Raw genomic sequence first — 20811 nt, 5'->3', positions numbered from 1 at the left:
GCAGACCATGCCTGATGCCACGCTATGGGCTGTGTGGTCTGCCAAACTATCTACCGATCTACAGATCCATCTGTTACCACACTCGTTCTAGTCCATTGGCTCCCACCTATGCATTGTTGACCAGTTGTATTCGCTGCTGCAGCAACATCAGCCAGTTCATTCTACACCATTCGTTGGCACAGCCGCCCTGACATACTGACCTTCAGCCAGCAGAGGCAGGTCTTGCACTGCCATCACCTCATCTGTTTCTCCTGGCAGTGTCGGCTCAATCTCTTTGCTGTTCGAGTACTCCAGGATCCCCCACACACCTTACGTATCGGTCTACTTACTGGAACAAATCAACGAGGACAAGCCACCCCCACTGTCACAGTCTCCACCTCCTCCTCACCTTTCTGCTGGTACCACAAAGTGTTTGGCAATGATGCCAAGAAGTGCAGGTTGCTATGCTAACACCCAAACACCAACCACAGGAACTAAGAGATGCCGAGTCCTGCAAGGAACCTAACAGGTGTCCTCTTACATTACACTCCATTCACTCATCTGCCTGACCGAGTGGTCGTCTCTACATGACTGACATTGCATCAGGTCTAGCTTTTCTCGTCAACACTGGTGCTGACATGTCAATCATACCTACTTCAATCGCTCCACCCGCTTGTTCACAGATGAAGTCACTTCTACGAGCTGTCAATGAAACAATGTTACCTACCTCATGCTCAGTAAAGGTTATGATGACCCCATCTCCTTCTCTGTTTTCCATGGATGTTCTACATTGCCGACATCAATGAACCAATCCTCGGTATGGTTTTTTTGTATCATTATGAACTATCTCTGAACATCATACAGGGTTCAGTGCTTCACCATCCTATGAACACTCACATACCATGCACCGCACCTATGTCCAATGCTCTGTTTCCACCGCAACATACGATATCATACGCAAGTGCTCCGCCCTCATGGGCAACATTGTGACCTGCGTTACCAACCTACTGTCAGAATATGACTCGACAATGCAACTCTGCCAGGACAACGAGAAGCTGAAACAATGCATTGCATCCACTTACAGCAACGTCATCACAGCTCGTACCTCACTTCTGCAACTGCAGTCCACGGCGCCGCCACCTAAACAAGATTGCTTGGCCGAGCCTAGCTCAAACTGTCACCAGGTTAGTCCAGAAACTTTCCTTGCATGTGACATGTGACATTCCAACCCCCCCCCCCCCTCCCCTCCATCACACTCACCTCATCCAGTGCCGTGTGTTTCAAACAGTGCTGCTAATTACTAATGACAGTCGCGCGTGTGTTGCGCCCACGCCCACACCCACCTCTCGGACAGCTACTGCACCTGTTGATAAACATTCCCCCTCTCTCGCTCACTGGCCACATGACCCAGCGGCCATTGTGGCCCCACGTGCGACGCCAGCGCTGCTCTCGCCCACGCCAGTTGTCCAGTGCAAGGTTAACAGCTGACAGTCACTGCTTGTTCCCCTTCACTCGGTGCTGTGCATGCACCCACCCCTCCACACAAGCGCACACCATGCTCCCATAAGAGACATGTGACTTTCGTGCAACCTTTCCCCACTTGTGCTAATGGCTACCCCTCGTCACACCCTATTTGTCCGAAGACTCAGCGCCAGGACATTAACCAATCTTATGCACAGTTCTCAGTTTCTTCCATCACTGATGGAACTACACATAAGATAGTTACCACTGCTGGCCTTCCTATTAGGCATAAGGTCCAACGCCTCAACCCTATCAAGTTACACGTGGCCCTGCAGCAGATTAATGAACTTTTGGTGGCAGGTGTTCTGCAACCTTCAGAGAGCAACTGCTCTTCACCAATCCACCTCTTCCCCAAACATGATGGATCTTTTCATATGTGTGGCGATTACAGATGCTTATACCATCATGGACAATTACCCATTACCGAACATCAATGACTTCAGTCATACGTTATCGGGCGCCACAATTTTCAGTGTTATTGATTGTAAACGTGCCCTAGCACCAGATTCCCATGATGCCAGAAGACATTCCTAAGATGGCTATTATCACGCCATTCAGTTTATTCCAATACCACTTCATGATGTTCGGCCTAAAGAATGCGGCGCAAACATGGCAACATTTCACTGATTCTAACTTGCGACAGTTCGAGTTTTGCTTTGCTTATCTGGATGACATTTTTGTTTTCAGCAGCTCAGCAGAGGAAAATGAAAACCATCTGTCTATGGTCCTCCAGACCTTGAACTCCAACGGTGTCGAGGTCAACAATGACAAGTTTCAGTTGTGCCAGGCGTAGTCTCCTTCCTTGGTTGCACCGTCTTCGCAGACAGAATACAGCCTCCCAAATCTTGTGTGCAGGCTATCACATCTCTGCCACTCCCAGCAACTTACAAAGAGCTACGCCATTTCCTCAGCACCATCAATTACTATCGTCACCATCTGCCTTCCACCACCGCTGTTCAGGTACCCCTGATGGACCCGCTATCAGGCAAACGAACTTCTAGTATCAAACGCGTCTCTTGGATTGCTCTGATGCTAGAGGCCTTCAAAGCTCTGAAGACTTCTTTAGCTCACACTGTGACACTCGCCCTCCCTGACCCCTTGCCCGAGTTATTCATCACTACAGACGCCAGCGACATCGCGGTGGGGGCAGTGTTGCAACAATGAAAGGGCAACATGGTTTCTACCCTTCATTTCTTGTCCAAGAAAATATCTACGGCTCAGAGATAATATTCTGCATTTGATAGAGAGCTCCTTGCTGTTTACAGGGCAATCAAACATTTCTGAACTGACGTCAAGGGATGTTTGTTTTTCGTTCTCACCGATCACAAACCACTGGCAGAAGTGTTCTGCAACCCACCTGAGGACCCACCCCCTCTACGCTACCGCCGCTTTGACCTGGTTTCTCTATTCACAACGGACGTCCATTGCATCAAGGGTGCATATTTCTTCTTGTGGATCATTGCTGTTTCCCACATAGTTTATCTTTCCGATATATCCTCCCTCCAAGCTTCTGACGAAGAGTCTCAGGCTCTCCTACGAGAACCACAAACATCACTTGTTTTCACAAAGGCTGAATTTCCTGGCATTTCCAACGAGGTGTGGTGTGATTCTTTGACTGGCACCCTATGCCCTTTGCTCCCACCCGGGCTGCGCTGATGGGTTTTCAACGCCCTGCATAACCTAGCCCACCCGGGCATTCGAGCCACCACATGTCTCATGTCAGAATGTTTTGTTTGGAAGAATATCAAATGGGACTGTGTGGCATCGATAGTTTGTATCAATCACAAAAGCAACTCTAATAACTGGTACAGTGGAACATACCCTCTGCTGTGCACCTCACAATGGTTTGCAGAGTATAGATGTATATGTACAAGTAAGTGCTGTTTTAAGTACTGTTGTTAGTGGCATTGTTTCTTTTGATAAATTTTTTTGTGTCGGCAGGAAATTTACAGTTCATTTACAGCAATGCTCTTATATTATACAGTAGGATTAGATATAGCAAATTAACTTTTAAGATACATTAACAAAAGACCAGGAAGTCAGAGGGACTTAATCTTTTTATTGCATTAACAGTAAACTATCACTATACCACTCAGTTTAATTCACATTTATGGTAAATTAGAAAGAAAGCTGCTAGTATAAAAAATGCTCCTCAGTTTTCATGTGTAGCTGCTGTTTCTTATGCTATTAGTAGCTTAATATTCATCAGTGAAAATAAACAGTTTTTGAAAACGTAATTTAACTGGATAGATAAATGATCTACTCACCAAGATCGAGCAAGATGGTGCAGTGGTTAACACACAGGACTCACATTCAAGAGGACAACGGATCAAACCTGCTGCCAGCCATACTGATTTAGGTTTTCCATAATTTCCCTAAATCACTTCAGGCAAATGATGGGATGGTTTTTTTGAAAGGGTGTGTTCAGTTTTCTTCCTCATCCTTTCATAATCTAAGCTTATGCTCTGTCTGTAATGACCTAGTTGCTAGTTGTCAATGGAATGTTAAACACTTATCTCCTTACCTCCTCCTGCTCCTCCTCCTCCTCCTACTCCTACTACTACTACTACTACTACTACTACTACTCACCAGGTTGAAGCAGGAGAACACACACACATAGAGGTTAAGGAAATTTGCAAGGTGTTTAGGAAATGGGGAGTGTTTGTAAAAGATACCCAGAATTCTGGCTCGGGGGATATTTAACAGATGGGTTGAAAAGGAAGTCTTTACTTCTCTTCTTGTCCAGTAAGTCCCCCCTGACCAGGGATTCTGGGCAACTTTTCTTCCCACTTCCTAAACCTTGCCAGTACTTTTTCTTCATCTCTTCACCCTTTCTGGCAAAAGAAGGAGCCACTGGCTCTGAAATCTTGCAAATTTCCTAAACCTTTATATGTTTGTATTCTACTGCCTCCATTTGGAGAGTAGATGTTTTTATCTACCCAGTTGTATTAATATGTATTAGATAACAATGGTATTTTTCAAATAAAATACTTTCTTACATCTGCAAATACTGAGTCCTACTCAAAACACATTACTCTTTGTCATACAGCTTTATAACAATCACTGTAAGTTGGCAATATTAGGAGAAAGATGGATTGCTACTCACTGTAAAGATGTCATGTTGAGTTGCAGACAGGCACAATGAGGAAGTGCATTTAGCTTTCAACCAAAGTCTTCTTCAGGAAAGAAAAGACAAACATATTCATACAAATTACCACACCTCATACACACATGATCACCATCTCCAGCAGCTCAGACCATAATGCAACTGCTACACTGAACAAAAGTAGCAATGTGGAGTGGGGTATAGAATGGAGAGGGATAGCAGGGTATGATGAAAGGGGAGATGAGTGCTGTCTGATGGAGTGGGTAGAGGACTTATTGGAGCAAGACAAGATAGTTAGGAACAGTATATTGTGGTTACTAGGCAGGAAGGATGTGGGAGGGGTTGAGCAGAATAGGGGAGCATCACGGAAGGGAAAAGACAGGCAGTTACACTGGTGGGAGTTGTCACACAGTGAGGGTAAGGGGATATGCAGAGGGAGGTGGTTATAGAACAGAGGGAGCAAAAAAGGGGGCAAAAACTGTTGGGTGGGGGTGTATGCTGAGGCCAGGATAATTTCAGGAATAGAGAATGTATTATTAGGACAACTCCCATCTGCACGTGCAGAAAAGCTTGTTTTGGAGGAGAGAATCCAGACAGACTTGGTTGTGAAGCAACCACTGAAATGAAGCATGTTACATTCAGCTGCATGTTGTGCCATAAGATGATCACCCATGCCCTTGGCCACAATTTGGCAGAGGCCATTTATACTGGTGGATAGTTGGTTGGTTGTCATATCAATGTAAAAAGCTGTGCAATGACTGCAGCAGAAATTGCATATGACAAGGCTGCTTTCTCAGGTAGCTAAGCCTCTGATGGAGTAGGATACACCTGTGAGAGAACTGAAACAGAAACAGCTGGATGGGTGGACTGGGAAGGTCTTGAACCTGGGTTTTCCACAGGGATATGACCCCTGTGGCAAGGGGTTGGGATTGGAAGTAGCATAGGGATGAATGAGGAAGTTGTAGAAGTTGATTGGGTGACAGATTATCACTTTAGGAGTGGTGAGGATGATCTTGGGTAGGATGTTCCTCATTTCCAGGGATGATAGATAATCAAAGCCCTAATGAAGGATGTGGTTCATTAGTTCCACTCTGGCATGGTATCGGGTGACGAAGGGGGCACTTTTTGTACCCGGTGCTTGGCTTTAGTGGATGGTTTGGGAATGTGTGGAAAGCCATGTGGGAGACCTATTTTGGGTTTAGGTATGGAGAATACTGCCTTTCTGTGAAGTTCTTGGTGAGACCATCAGCATATGGGTCAAGTGAGTTCTTGTCACTGCAGATACACAGTCCCTTGGTGGCCAGGTTTTAGGGTCAGGTTTTTTTACATGGAAGGGATGGAAGCTGTCAAAGTGCAGGTACTGTTGGTGATTGGTGGGTTTAATGTGGATAAAGGTGAATGGAACCATCACAGAAGAGGTGGTCAGTAACCAGGAAAGTGGCACACCAGGTTAAGGAGAAACACATGAAGCAGATAGGAGAAAAAGTGTTGAGGTTGTGAAGGAATGATGACAGGTAATCTTGTCCCTGAATCCAGATAATGAGCATATGATCAATGAACCTGTGCACATGCACTCCCACATGAGGCTGCACGTGTGTGTGCTAATTTGTAACTCAATGTGTTATAGTTATAGTTTTGATATTCCAACTTGGAGTTGGCATGTAGTTGATAGAACTTTTCAATTCATGAATCTAGATAGGTAGTCACATATTGGAAATTTGTAGGAAGCTGATCCCTAGTCTCCTTAACATACAGTTAAATTACAGCTGATGACTGTGATCACATGATGGAGATTGGACCACAAAGTTAAAATGAAGGTAAATTTGCAAAATCATAAAAAAATATACACCCTACAATAAGATTAACGATTTGATAGAGACTCAGATTTGTTATTGTACAATAATAATGCAAATACATAAAGATGTGTATAAGTTCCTTCCTAACCTCCTTCCTTCTTAACTTCCTTCATTCATTGGCTCTAATAATTCCAAGTTTATTTACAGTCTGTCATTAACACCAAATGTTTAAATTCAGGGAACATGCCTTTTGTTCTTAATGAAATGCACAGATTAAAATAAGTTCCAGTACAGTAGTTCTTACATTACAGTACATTACATTTTTATTGGTCCTTTTGATCATTTGTTGTACAAGGTATACAATATGGTTTTGGGAAAGTCATTGTGATTTACAATACATATTTTTAAATCATACAAGAATATTTACATTGATTTAGGCCTAATATTATCACAACTGAAGGTTCAGCTTCCATACATTATATTTAACCTTGGCAATAAATATTTATGTTTTGAGATATTCATCTATACTATAATAACACTTTTGCAATCAATATTTATGGGCAGCAGTTTTAAAATTTGAAGTGTATTTTATTGTTTTAATGTTTGCAGGTAGCTCATTGTATAGTCTGTTTCCTGTTTGCAGTGGTCCATTCTTTTTTTGAACATGTATGTCCTGCTTTCTCCTTGTGTTTTACAGGTGGATACTCTGGTTGGTTGACACAAGATTGTTGCTATTTTCTAAGAATTTTCTTACAATTATGATTACTTGTAAAATGTACAGATGTGGTAGTGGAAGGATATGTGGTTTCTTGAATAAGGGCTTGCATGAGCTTCTTGATGCAGCATTTTCTATGGCTCTTACAATTCTCTTTTGGCATATATAACAACTTTTGCTAGCAGATGCGTTTCCCCAATTACTTATTTTATGAATTAAATACAAGAGTGGGCTTGACTACACTTTATGATACCTACTGCATTTGTCCACATACATCTGGATGAATAATTTCTTTTTGAGCAGAGGCAAGAGTCTGTCAACTTCATTTGAATATTTTGTTGTGCTCTTTACTAATTGACATGTTTAATACAAAAATTTGTGTGAAACATTAGATTTTAAATTTAGAATCAAACTATTATCAGCCATCATCATTGAATTCTCGAACTTATCAAGCACGAGTCTCTTGTGCCATAGTGGAATTACATCATATGTGAAGTTTGCTTGTTGACTATTTTTCATGCAAAACATTACCAATATGCAACATATATTTTCAGCTTTTATTCCAAATGCCACCAGTCCCTCACCAGGTATCTCAGTCCTGATGTTGATAAATGTTACTTTCAAGTCTTTTATTTTCAGGTCTTGGCTGCTGATGGCACTGAAAAAGGATTTTTCTTTGAACCAGGTTCTTATAGTCTCCTCTTGTGTGCAAGGTTCCACACACCATGTACGAATGTTTTCAGCTTGACAGTTCCTGTAACTGCAGCACTACGACTTGATATATCTCCTATCTAGACATTTATTCATTATTTATTTGCCATCAGCAGCCAGAGACAGTGGACAGGTGTGTGAGATGTAGTTGGATGCATGTGAGGAGGATTACTGGGTTGGTTGCACCAATAATCACACCCATTTAGCAGTAGTTCATTTATTAACCTTAATACATACAAGGATCACAAAGAACTGAACTGAACATGGCGGAACAGCCAAAGATAATGCTTAGAGTCCAAAGATGAATTCATATCGATGTTGGTGTCGATTTCATTGGCACCACAAATGCATGTTTGCTTTTTATTTTTGAAGAAGGCCTTTCAGCCAAAAGTGCAGATATATAGCAGTCTTTTTGTTGTGTCTGTCAGGGACTCAATATCACCTCTGTATGTTGAGTAGCAATCTATCCTTTCCATAATTTTCTTGTTATTCAATTGTGAATTTTCCACGGAAAAATGTGAGGTATTCTATCATTTGATAATACAGTTTTTACATAAATTCCATCTTAATCTGGTCTCCAATTACTTATTTCATTTTCTATTCCAATGCATGCTGTTATAAAGGTTCTATGATGTATATGTCTAGGGCAGCAATGCCTGAAATGCTGCCATTAACTGCATTGTCTGTCACTGGTTCTCTGATGTGCAAATGTTCTTAAACTACATTATCTTATTACTTTTAAGAATGTAATAATCATAATAACATAAACATATAATGTCATCTGTCTTTGTTTTATCCTTTCTAGACAATAACTTCAGATTCTCTCAGTGATTGTAATGCTGAAAACAATGCCTTATGTGAAGTCATGTGTTTTGATGGAGCACTCTAAGGAAGCCAAAAATTATCAGTAGTAGCTAATTTTTTTTCTGATTTCTGTGTTTAGAGCTTGAAGAGAGTCATAATGGACTTGTTAACACACTGATAACAGTGAAGAACCTTCTCTCTCACTGAATTTTGGCTCGCTCTGGCTTTACAGTTAAGAATGCAACTCCACTTTTATTAGCTTGCATGAAGCAATAAAGTATAATAATCTGGCTATTACTTTATCAAAACAGTGTTTGATTCTGCCATATGACTCCCAAGATATAACAAATGAACCATATTTTGTCATAAATCCAATTAAAACTTTGGCAATCTTGTTTTTAAATGGTACTCATTGCACAAAATTTGCAAAAACTGTGCTAATACTCCAATTTCACTAATATACTGTGCAATGATGTCACAATTAAGCATTCTATTACTGAAAAATTCTTGTTTCAAAAAACCTTATTAATTGCAGATGGCATTTTATGAATTATTTTGTGCCGATTACACAAAGCACTTGCTGTAGCACTTGATATAATAATTTGTTGGCAGAAAAATTGCATACCAGATAAAATACAAATATGCACTTTGAAAGTGTGAATTAATGTTTTGCTCATATACATCTCTACTTTGCAAACCACAATGAAGTGCATGGCAGAGGATACATCCCATTGTACCAGTTCATGGGGTTTCTTCCTGTTCCATTCACATATGGAGCATGGGAGGAATGATTGATTGAATGCCTCTGTACATGCAGTAATTATTCTAATCTTATCTTCATGATTCCTATGTGAGCAATACATAGGGGGTTGCAGTATATTCCTAATCATTTAAAGCTGGTTCTTGAAACTCTGTTAATAGACTTTCTTGGTATATTTTATGTCTGTCTTCAAGAGCCTTCTAGTTCAGTTCTTTCAGTATCTCTGTGACACTCTCCCATAGATCAAACATGCCTGTAACCATTCATGTTGCCCTTCTATGTATACATTCAATATCTCCTGTTAGTCCCATTTGGCAAGGGGCCCAAACACTTCACAAATATTCTAGAACAGGTCACACAAGTGATTTGCAAGTAATCTCCTTTTTAGACTGATTGCACTTACCCAGCATTCTACCAATGAACTGAAGCCTACCCATGACTGAGCCTAAGTGATCATTCTATTTCATATCCCTATGAAATGTTACACTCAGGTATTTGTATGAGTTGGCTGATTCCAACAGTGGTTGGTTGGTTGGTTTGTGGGATTAAAGGTACCAGACTGCAACGGTCATTGGTCCCTCGTTCCAAAACTTAAAAACTACCACGCAGAGTAAAAAAAAAAAAAAAAGCCAACCACCGAGAACACATTAAAAACTCAGTTTAAAACCGTAGGCCAAAGGCCAGAATGAACGCAAAACAATAAAGTAAAACATAAACACTCATATTAAATGATAAAAACTCCCTGCCCGAATAAAACGTAAAACAAAGCCAGCCATAGCAGGGTCATCAGTTAAAAGGGCAGGGACCATATCAGGCAGCGCAAATGTCTGCCTGACCACTGGTAAAAGGGGGCAGGCCAGCAAAATGTGGGCCACTGTCAAAGCCGCCCCACAGCGACACAGAGGAGGGTCCTCCCGACGCAGTAAGTAACTGTGTGTCAGCCGGGAGTGGCCAGTGCGGAGCCGACAAAGGACGACTGAGTCCCTGCGGTTGGCTCCCATGGATGACCGCCACACAGTCGTCATCTCCTTAATGGCACGGAGTTCATTGGGCGTGATCCGAGCGCGCCATTCAGCGTCCCAAAGCGCAAAAACTTTTTGGCGGAGGACTGCTCGCAAATCCGTCTCTGGGAGGCCAACGTCCAGAGATGGTTTACTGATGGCCTCTTTCACCAGGCGATCAACATATTCATTGCCCGGGATACCGACATGACCGGGGGTCCACACAAAGACCACAGAGTGGCCGCAACGGGCAAGAGTATTCAGGGACTCCTGGGTAGCCATCACCAGATGAGAACGAGGGAAACACTGGTCGAGAGCTCGTAAACCGCTCAGGGAATCGCTACAGATCACGAAGGACTCACCTGAGCAGGAGCGGATATACCCTAGGGTACGAAAGATGGCGACCAGCTCAGCAGTGTAAAAGCTGCAGCCAGCTGGCAATGAACATTGTTCGGAATGGTCCCCTAGAGTAGGCGCATAACCGACATGACCAGCGACCATAGAGCCGTCGGTGTACGCAATGCCAGAGCCCTGAGACATTGCAAGGAGGGAAAGAAAGCGGCGGCAGAAGGCCTCCGGAGGGACTGAGTCCTTTGGGCCCTGTGCCAATTCCAGCTGAAGGTGAGGACAAGGCACACACCAAGGGAGTGTACGCAGAGGTGCCCTGAAAGGAGGCGGAAGAGGTAAAGCCCAAAGCCCGGAGAGAAGCTCTCGAACGCGGACCGCGATCGTACTGCCAGCCCTGGGTTGACGTGCTGGAAGATGGACGTGCGACTCTGGGAATAGTAACCGATAGTTAGGATGCCCGGGCAAGCTGAAAACATGGGCAGCATAAGCGGCCAGCAAACATTGGCACCGGAACCGCAGTGGAGGGACACCTGCCTCCACTAGTATGCTGTCCACAGGGCTGGTACGGAAAGCACCAGTGGCAAGGCGTATCCCACTGTGGAGGATTGGGTCCAGCACCTGCAACGCAGATGGGGATGCTGAGCCATAAGCCAGGCTCCCATAATCCAGACGGGACTGGATTAACGCCTGGTAGAGCCATAACAGGGTAGATCGGTTGGCGCCCCAGAGGGTGTGGCTCAAACATCTCAGAGCATTTAGGTGCTGACGGCGGGCAAAGGCAGTACGGATGGCCGACTCCAGGCTCACCAGATTGTCGGCGGCAGAGTGGCCTTTACGGAACCCACCCTGAGATGGAGCCAGAAGGCCCCGTGACTCCAGTATCCAGTTCAACCGCTGGCTCACCATCCGCTCAAGCAACTTGCAAAGAACGTTGGTGAGGCTAATGGGACGGTAGCTGCCCATCCCCAAAGGGTTCTTCCCAGGTTTCAGAATGGGGATAACAATACTTTCACCCAAATGCGGTTGTAAAGGTCGAGGAGCCGTCGCTGGCAGTCCACTGAAAGGTGTTTCAGCATCTGACAGTGGATGTGATCTGGCCCAGGAGCGGTATCAGGGCAAGCGGCAAGGGCACTGTGAAATTCCCACTCACTGAATGGAGCATTGTAGGATTCAGAATGGTGGGTGCGAAAAGAAAGGCTCCGACATTCCATCCACTCTTTAATGGAGCGGAAGGCCAGTGGGTAATTGGAAGAAGTGGAACTCAGAGCAAAATGCTCTGCCAAGCTGATGGCAATTTTGTCGGAGTTTGTACAAACTGCTCCATTCAGTGAGAGCGCAGGGACGCTGACAGGGATTCGATAGCCATAGAGGCGTCGGATCTTGGCCCAGGCCTGTGATGGAGAGACATGGAGGCCAATGGTGGACACATACTGCTCCCAGCACTCCTGCTTGCTTTGGCGGATAAGGCGGCGGTCTCGCGCACGCAGCTGTTTGAAGGCGATAAGGTGTTTGATGGAGGGATGTCACTTGTGATGCTGGAGCGCCCGCTGGCGATCTTTAATCGCTTCAGCGATCTCAGGCGACCACCAAGGCCCAGTCCGCCGCCGAGGGGACCCAAAAGAACGGGGAATGGCAGATTCGGTGGCAGTAACGATGCTGGTGGTGACTGATTGAACCACCGCATCAATGTCATCACTAGAGAGAGGCTCAATAGCAGCAGTGGAGGAGAACAAGTCCCAGTCAGCCTTATTCATGGCTCACCTGCAAGGCTGCCCAGAAGACTGACGCTGTGGCAGTGACAGAAAGATCGGAAAGTGGTCACTACCACACAGGTCGTCATGCACACTCCAGTCAACAGACAGTAAGAGGCTAGGGCTGCAGATCGAAAGGTCGATGGCGGAGTACATGCCATGCGCCATGCTGAAGTGTGTGAAGGAACCATCATTTAAAAGCGAAAGATCGAGCTGTGCCAATAAATGCTCAATGGTGGCGCCTCGACCTGTCGCCACCGACCCACCCCACAGAGGGTTATGGGCGTTGAAGTCGCCCAGTAACAGGAAAGGGGGCGGCAATCGGGCTATCAGCGCAGCCAGGACATGCTGTGCAACATCATCATCCGGTGGAAGGTAAAGACTGCAGACAGTAACAGCCTGTGGCGTCCACACCCGAACAGCGACAGCCTCTAAATGTGTTTGTAGAGGGACAGACTCGCTGTGAAGAGAGTTAAGGACATATATGCAGACGCCACCAGACACCCTTTCATAAGCTGCCCGGTTCTTATAATAACCCTGATAGCCACACAGGGTGGGGGTTCGCATTGCTGGAAACCAAGTTTCCTGAATAGCAATGCAGAAGAAAGGATGAAGGCTGATAAGTTGTCGGAGCTCAGCTAGATGGTGGAAAAAACCGCTGCAGTTCCACTGGAGTATGAAATTGTCCATGGCTGAGAAGGTGTGAAGGGACTAGGAAGGCAATTTACGCCGCTTGTTCACCCGCTGCCACTTATTCAGAACCCGCACAAGTGACATCCATGGCATCTGAGGGACCGGCGAGATCCAGGTCTTCAACAGACGCCAGAATCGTGACCTCATCCTCAGACGCAGAGCTTGTAGGAAGCGGTGGGATGGGTGCCACCGCAATGTTGTTGGTCTTGGGGACTTTCTTCTTTTTCGGCTTCTTCCGCTGTGCCTTCCGTGGTTCAGGCTTGATGGGCTTCACTGGGTCAGTCTCAGGGATGGACGACGACCGTGAGGCCCTCCTACCAGGGACTGGTGGTTGTTTCAGCCACTTGCGGGTGTCCGCGTTTCCACTGGTCGGAACCTGCGAAGGGAGGTCCCCAAGGGACCCCTTCCTGGTGAGAGAAGCTGAAGAAGTCTTACGCTTCTCCGGCTGGGAAGGGGGAACTGATGTCCCCAATGGTTTGGGGGGTGTTGCTCCTGAAGTAGATGGAGCAGGAGCAACCAAGGGGGCTGGTGAATTCTGACAGAGCTGGGGTTGAACTGTAGGTGACGACACGGTAGAGGTTAGAACCAGTGTTGCAGCCGCGGCATAGGTGGATGTCATTGGCACAGGATGTAACCGCTCATATTTCTGCCTAGCCTTGGGGTAGGTCAGGCGGTCCAGGGTCTTATATTCCATTATCTTCCTTTCTTTCTGGAATATCCTACAGTCCGGCGAGCAAGGGGAATGGTGTTCTCCGCAGTTAACACAGATAGGAGGCGGGGCACATGGAGTATTGGGATGCAAAGGACGTCCACAATCTCTACACGTGATGCTGGAAGTACAGCGAGATGACGTGTCTGAACTTCCAGAATTTAAAACACCGCATCAGAGGAGGGATATATGGTTTCACATCAAATCGGTAAACAATCACCTTGACCTTTTCGGGTAAGACATCACCCTCAAAGGCCAAGATGAAGGCACCGGTGGCCACCTGATTATCCTCCCTCGGACCCCGATGGACGCGCTGGACGAAGTGAACATCCTCGTCGTTCGAGGTTAGCGCGTAGTTCATCGTCGGACTGTAGAGGAAGATCCCTGTGGAAGATAATACCCTGGACCATGTTTAAACTTTTATGGGGAGTGATGGTGACAGAAACATCCCCCAACTTGTCGCAAGTGAGCAACCTCCGTGACTGGGCAGAGGATGCTGTTTCGATGAGAACTGACCCAGAGTGCATTTTGGACAAGCCCTCCACCTCCCCGAACTTGTCCTCTAAATGCTCCACAAAAGACTGAGGCTTGGTTGGCATAAAAGATTCACCATCAACCCACGTACAGAAAAGGTACCGGGGTGAATAATCTCCACTGCTGTCTTTAGCCATGTGTTCCTCCCATGGAGTGGCCAGGGAGGGAAATGATCTCGGATCGTATTTCTTCCTGTTGAGGTTAGACCTCGATCGCTTAGAGACTGCTGGTGGAGGCCCACCAGCAGGAGATGATGTACCACGCTTCATTGCGGGTCATCCGCCCTGATGCCACCCACTCTGACCAGGGGCTCTCCCCACTGGCGCCACCCAGCCGCAGCAAAGACCACCTGGCAGGACGGCCTTTGCCGGGAGTCCCGATGCCCCAGAGGGTTAGCCATCTACTCCTCAGCATACGTGGGGAGGTAGCAGCTCAGGCATCAGCAGTGCGGTCCCTGTGTAGTCAGGGGGCTACCACCAAGAGGGTACGTGACAACCCCACCACAATGGACTAGCTACCGTGCTGGATGTTGGGTGTCAAAATATCCATGTACATCATGAGGGCAAAGATGGAAGTGCACAATGGAGGGAATGTATGCTACCCGGAACACACTGCAGCCGATGTGGCCGGAAGCTTGATGGAAGTCCAACTCCATGACAATATCGGGTGTGCCAGATCTTAGGGCAAGATGGATATATAATACACCACGTAAGGTGTCCTTCCTCAAATGGTACGCACTAACAGAAAATTTTGAAAGTTAGTGGTCAAACCCCGTAGGGGACCATCACATTAAGGCTGAAACGTTTGAGACTCCTTTTAGTCACCTCTTATGACAGGCAGGAATACCGCGGGACTATTCTAACCCCCAAACCCTAAGGGTGATTTCCAAGAGTGACTCATTGATATTATAGTCACAAGATACTAAGTTTTTACAGTTCTGAACATTTAAAGTCTTTTGACAATTTTTTCACCACTTGGAAATCTTATCAAGATCTGATTGAATACTTATACAGCTTCTTTCATATAATGCTTCATTATAGATAACTGCATCATCTACAAAAAGCATGAGGTTAGTATTAATATTGTCTCCAAGGTCATTAATACACAACATGAACAGTGAGGGTTGCAACACATTGCTCTGGGGCACACATGAAGTTATTTCTACCTCTGATGATGACTCTTCATTGAAGGTAACATGTTTTGTCCTCCCCATGAAAAAGTCCTCAATCCAGTCACAAATTTCGCTTGATACCCATGTGATCATACTTTTGACAATAAGCATAGGTGTGGTACTGAGTCAAATGCTGTTTGGAAATCAAGAAATGCTGTAGCTGCGTGATTGCCTTCATCCAAAGCTTTCAGTATGTCATGTAAAAAAGTGCAAGTTGGGTTTTACATGACTGATGTTTTTGTAGTCCATGCTGGTTGCCATTGCGAAAGTCATTCTGTTCAAGATACCTCATTACGTTGTAGCTCAGAATATGTTCTAAGATTCTGCAACAAATCATTGTCAAGGATACGGGAGAGTAGTTTTGTGGATCACTTCTAATATACTTCTTTAGATGGGAGTGAACTGCGCCTTTTTCCAAAAACTGTGCATGGTTTTTTTGTTCAAGTGACCTAAAATAGATTATAGTTAGAAGAGGGGCTATCTCAACTGCAAATTCATTATAGAATTTGACAGAGATTCCATCAAGCCCTGGAACTTTGTTCAGTTTTAATTACTTCAGCTGTTTCTCAACACCATTGACGCTAATCTGTTTGAGGCTGGACGGAAAGGAGATGCGATTAAGTGTTTAACTCCAACGTATGTTCACAGTCTCTCAAAATCAGTCACTGGATATTGGGGATGGGTGTTGGTCACTAACATACAAGGTGCACGCTCTACTGTGAAGCTCTGCTGCAAGGCTCCCAACAAGTCTACCATTGTTGTCTGCTAGAGGTGGATGGCATACAGGGTGTGGAGGCTGCCTAGGGTATAAATTATGTGTAGTAATTTACTTTTTTAAGTAATACTTGAATTTCTTGAATGGGTTTAATCACATGTATATTCAGAATAGTTTCTAGATATTTTGTGGTGGGTCAAAGGCCATGTTCACTGAGACTATAACCCAAATGAGAAACTGATAGTTGAAAGAATGTGCAATTAACACTTAAGTGATATAAATAATTTAATAGACAATAAAATTAAATTCAGAGAAAAACTGAAATTATACCTGATTCACAGCTGAAAAATTAATGTATTCCACGATTATATTCCACAGAACATGCAAATAACTATCTCACAGGTAAACCAGTTATGTAGGCCAAGAGCAGGAATGGGTAAAGCACTAAATTTTGCAGGACACATTAAGCTAATGTTAACAAACCCCAAAGTCAGTTTTATTCCTGTGGTACCATTTATCAAAGTGACTTCACACCACTTTTCCCTACATTAATAGCAGAGACCAAATGTTTTGATTTTTCTCCTTATATTGTTGCTCATTATTACTTCTCACTAAATTCTTGAGAAAACACCTGTATGTGTAGTTTCATAATTTAAAAACAAGACTTTCTGTCGCACTTGCCATAGGGCTACAAAGTCTATTGCAATGATGTCCTGGCATAAAAAGTTTTCAGTTCACTTGCTGCATCAAACTTGGATAAAATCCCAAGCTTCTGATGATTGCCTCCATCATTGTCATGAGGGGCTAAGTTTGGCTTTCATGAAACTAGTGAGGCTACAGTTTATGTACGCAGAGGATTGGATCTAATTGATAGGATGGCAACAAGAAAATAGTGCATAGTGAGGTGGCACCATCTGTTTACACAGATTTTGTTTGCACTCTCTATCCAACGTTTCTTGCACACCATCACTTGCATCAGGTGGTAAACTGTGAGAAGTCTTCCTCTGTGCCCTTCCTTTGTCAAGTGCATGCTTCCATGCTTTTCAAAGTGCATAGTCAGTGTCTGTCTAGAAATTGTTTACACATAGTCTAATTTCAACTGTCGCACTAATCACAGAGTCACAATAGTTCAATGCACAAGTAAGTATTCTCATTTGTTTGAACAAAATCTTGTGTTCAGTTAACTGGCTGTGCTCAGCCACTGCTCTTTGTTCCAAATGCCTGTATTTAAGGTGACACTGATACTCAGTGCAGTGGTCAGCAACAGGTCCATGTAAAATAGGCCACATAACTTTTGCCACACTCACAAGGTATTATAGGATGTATATACAGCCACTTCGGTTGTACAAAATTTTTGTCAATTGATCATGGTTTTGGTTTCACTAGGGCAGTCTTCATCAGAATAAAAAGTTACATGGACTACATGTAATCACACCATGGTTAAAAACGCCCGAGGAAATGTGCTCTTGTCAAACAGAAATGTCTTAGGAATAAAAACTAAAATGTAAAAGTATAACATGATTGTCAACTAGATAAAATACTCCATGGAACATAATGATAACCGCAAGGTAACTTACGGCTGAGAGTGGCATAGCACAGCACAGCAGTCTGATGGTAGCAGCTGTGCTATGCCTCTCTTAGCCCTAAGTGACCTTGTAGCTATCATATTCCACGGAGTATTTTAACTAGTTGACAATCATGTTATACTTTTACATTTTAGTTTTTATTCCTATGACATTTCTGTTTGATGAGAGCAATTTTGCTCAGACATTTTTAACCATGGTGTGATTACATGTAGTCCATGTAACTTTTTATTCTAGTGAAGATTGCCCTAGTGTAGTTGAAACAATGGTCAACTAGCAAAAATTTTGTGCAACCGAAGTGGCTGTATAAATATCCTGTAATTAAATAGCGTACTGTTGCCGGATCATAGCCCATCAAAATGTTTAAAATTTCAACACTCACAAGGACTATTTTAAATTTCCAACACATTCAGGCTTAGATTATCTTTAACTAATTGCAACATGTTTTTAAATTTCCTGAGTGGTCAGAGGCCTGTTCTGATCCACTGCCTATGCAGGACCCATTGCACATTACTAGTTGTTGCACCACAGAAAGGAATCTGTGTTATGTGTTGGTTCTCTTGCCTACTTTGAACAGCATTGTGTCTTGATTTTCTCCACAGTGTTGACCTAATCTCATGGACAGAATACCTCATGGTCAGAATAACTATTCCTTCTGAACACAGTCATTGGATAGCTAATCTTAGAGCTGAGGTGGTCCTCATCTAAAATAATAGTGGCTCTGTGTACTGAGGTGTTCAGCGTAGCTTTAGGATTGTTGATTTTTTTAAAAAATATTAGTAATCTGATCCCCCCCCCATGAACCATGGACCTTGCCGTTGGTGGGGAGGCTTGCGTGCCTCAGCGATACAGATGGCCGTACCGTAGGTGCAACCACAACGGAGGGGTATCTGTTGAGAGGCCAGACAAACATGTGGTTCCTGAAGAGGGGCAGCAGCCTTTTCAGTAGTTGCAGGGGCAACAGTCTGGATGATTGACTGATCTGGCCTTGTAACATTAACCAAAACGGCCTTGCTGTGCTGGTACTGCGAACGGCTGAAAGCAAGGGGAAACTACAGCCGTAATTTTTCCCGAGGACATGCAGCTTTACTGTATGATTAAATGATGATGGCGTCCTCTTGGGTAAAATATTCCAAAGGTAAAATAGACCCCCATTCGGATCTCCGGGCAGGGACTACTCAAGAGGACGTCGTTATCAGGAGAAAGAAAACTGGCGTTCTACGGATCGGAGCGTGGAATGTCAGATCCCTTAATCGGGCAGGTAGGTTAGAAAATTTAAAAAGGGAAATGGATAGGTTAAAGTTAGATATAGTGGGAATTAGTGAAGTTCAGTGGCAGGAGGAACAAGACTTTTGGTCAGGTGATTACAGGGTTATAAATACAAAATCAAATAGGGGTAATGCAGGAGTAGGTTTAATAATGAATAAAGAAATAGGAGTGCGGGTTAGCTACTACAAACAGCATAGTGAACGCATTATTGTGGCCAAGATAGACACAAAGCCCATGCCTACTACAGTAGTACAAGTTTATATGCCAACTAGCTCTGCAGATGATGAAGAAATTGATGAAATGTATGACGAGATAAATGAAATTATTCAGGTAGTGAAGGGAGACGAAAATTTAATAGTCATGGGTGACTGGAATTCGTCAGTAGGAAAAGGGAGAGAAGGAAACATTGTAGGTGAATATGGATTGGGGGGAAGAAATGAAAGAGGAAGCCGCCTTGTAGAATTTTGCACAGAGCATAACTTAATCATAGCTAACACCTGGTTCAAGAATCATAAAAGAAGGTCGTATACCTGGAAGAATCCTGGAGATAGTAAAAGGTATCAGATAGATTATATAATGGTAAAACAGAGATTTAGGAACCAGGTTTTAAACTGTAAGACATTTCCAGGGGCAGATGTGGATTCTGACCACAATATATTGGTTATGAACTGCAGATTGAAACTGAAGAAACTGCAAAAAGGTGGGAATTTAAGGAGATGGGACCCGGATAAACTGAAAGAACCAGAGGTTGTAGAGAGTTTCAGGGAGAGCATAAGGGAACAATTGACAGGAATGGGGGAAAGAAACACAGTAGAAGAAGAATGGGTATGTCTGAGGGATGAAGTAGTGAAGGCAGCAGAGGATCAAGTAGATAAAAAGACGAGGGCTAATAGAAATCCTTGGGTAACAGAAGAAATATTGAATTTAATTGATGAAAGGAGAAAATATAAAAATGCAGTAAATGAAACAGGCAAAAAGGAATACAAACGTCTCAAAAATGAGATCGACAGGAAGTGCAAAATGGCTAAGCAGGGATGGCTAGAGGACAAATGTAAGGATGTAGAGGCTTGTCTCACTAGAGGTAAGATAGATACTGCCTACAGAAAATTAAAGAGACCTTTGGAGAGAAGAGAACCACTTGTATGAATATCAAGAGCTTAGATGGCAACCCAATTCTAAGCAAAGAAGGGAAGGCAGAAAGGTGGAAGGAGTATATAGAGGGTTTATACAGGGGCGATGTACTTGAGGACAATATTATGGAAATGGAAGAGGATGTAGATGAAGATGAAATGGGAGATAAGATTCTGCGTGAAGAGTTTGACAGAGCACTGAAAGACCTGAGTCGAAACAAGGCCCCGGGAGTAGACAACATTCCATTAGAACTACTGATGGCCTTGGGAGAGCCAGTCATGACAAAACTCTACCATCTGGTGAGCAAGATGTATGAGACAGGCGAAATACCCACAGACTTCATGAAGAATATAATAATTCCAATCCCAAAGAAAGCAGGTGTTGACAGATGTGAAAATTACCGAACTATCAGTTTAATAAGTCACAGCTGCAAAATACTAACGCGAATTCTTTACAGACGAATGGAAAAACTAGTAGAAGCGGACCTCAGGGAAGATCAGTTTGGATTCCGTAT

This window comes from Schistocerca piceifrons, chromosome 6, assembly GCF_021461385.2.
Source record: "Schistocerca piceifrons isolate TAMUIC-IGC-003096 chromosome 6, iqSchPice1.1, whole genome shotgun sequence".
Lineage (NCBI taxonomy): Eukaryota > Metazoa > Arthropoda > Insecta > Orthoptera > Acrididae > Schistocerca > Schistocerca piceifrons.
The sequence above is the reverse complement of the archived record's forward strand: the minus strand, read 5'-3'. Positions refer to the sequence as shown.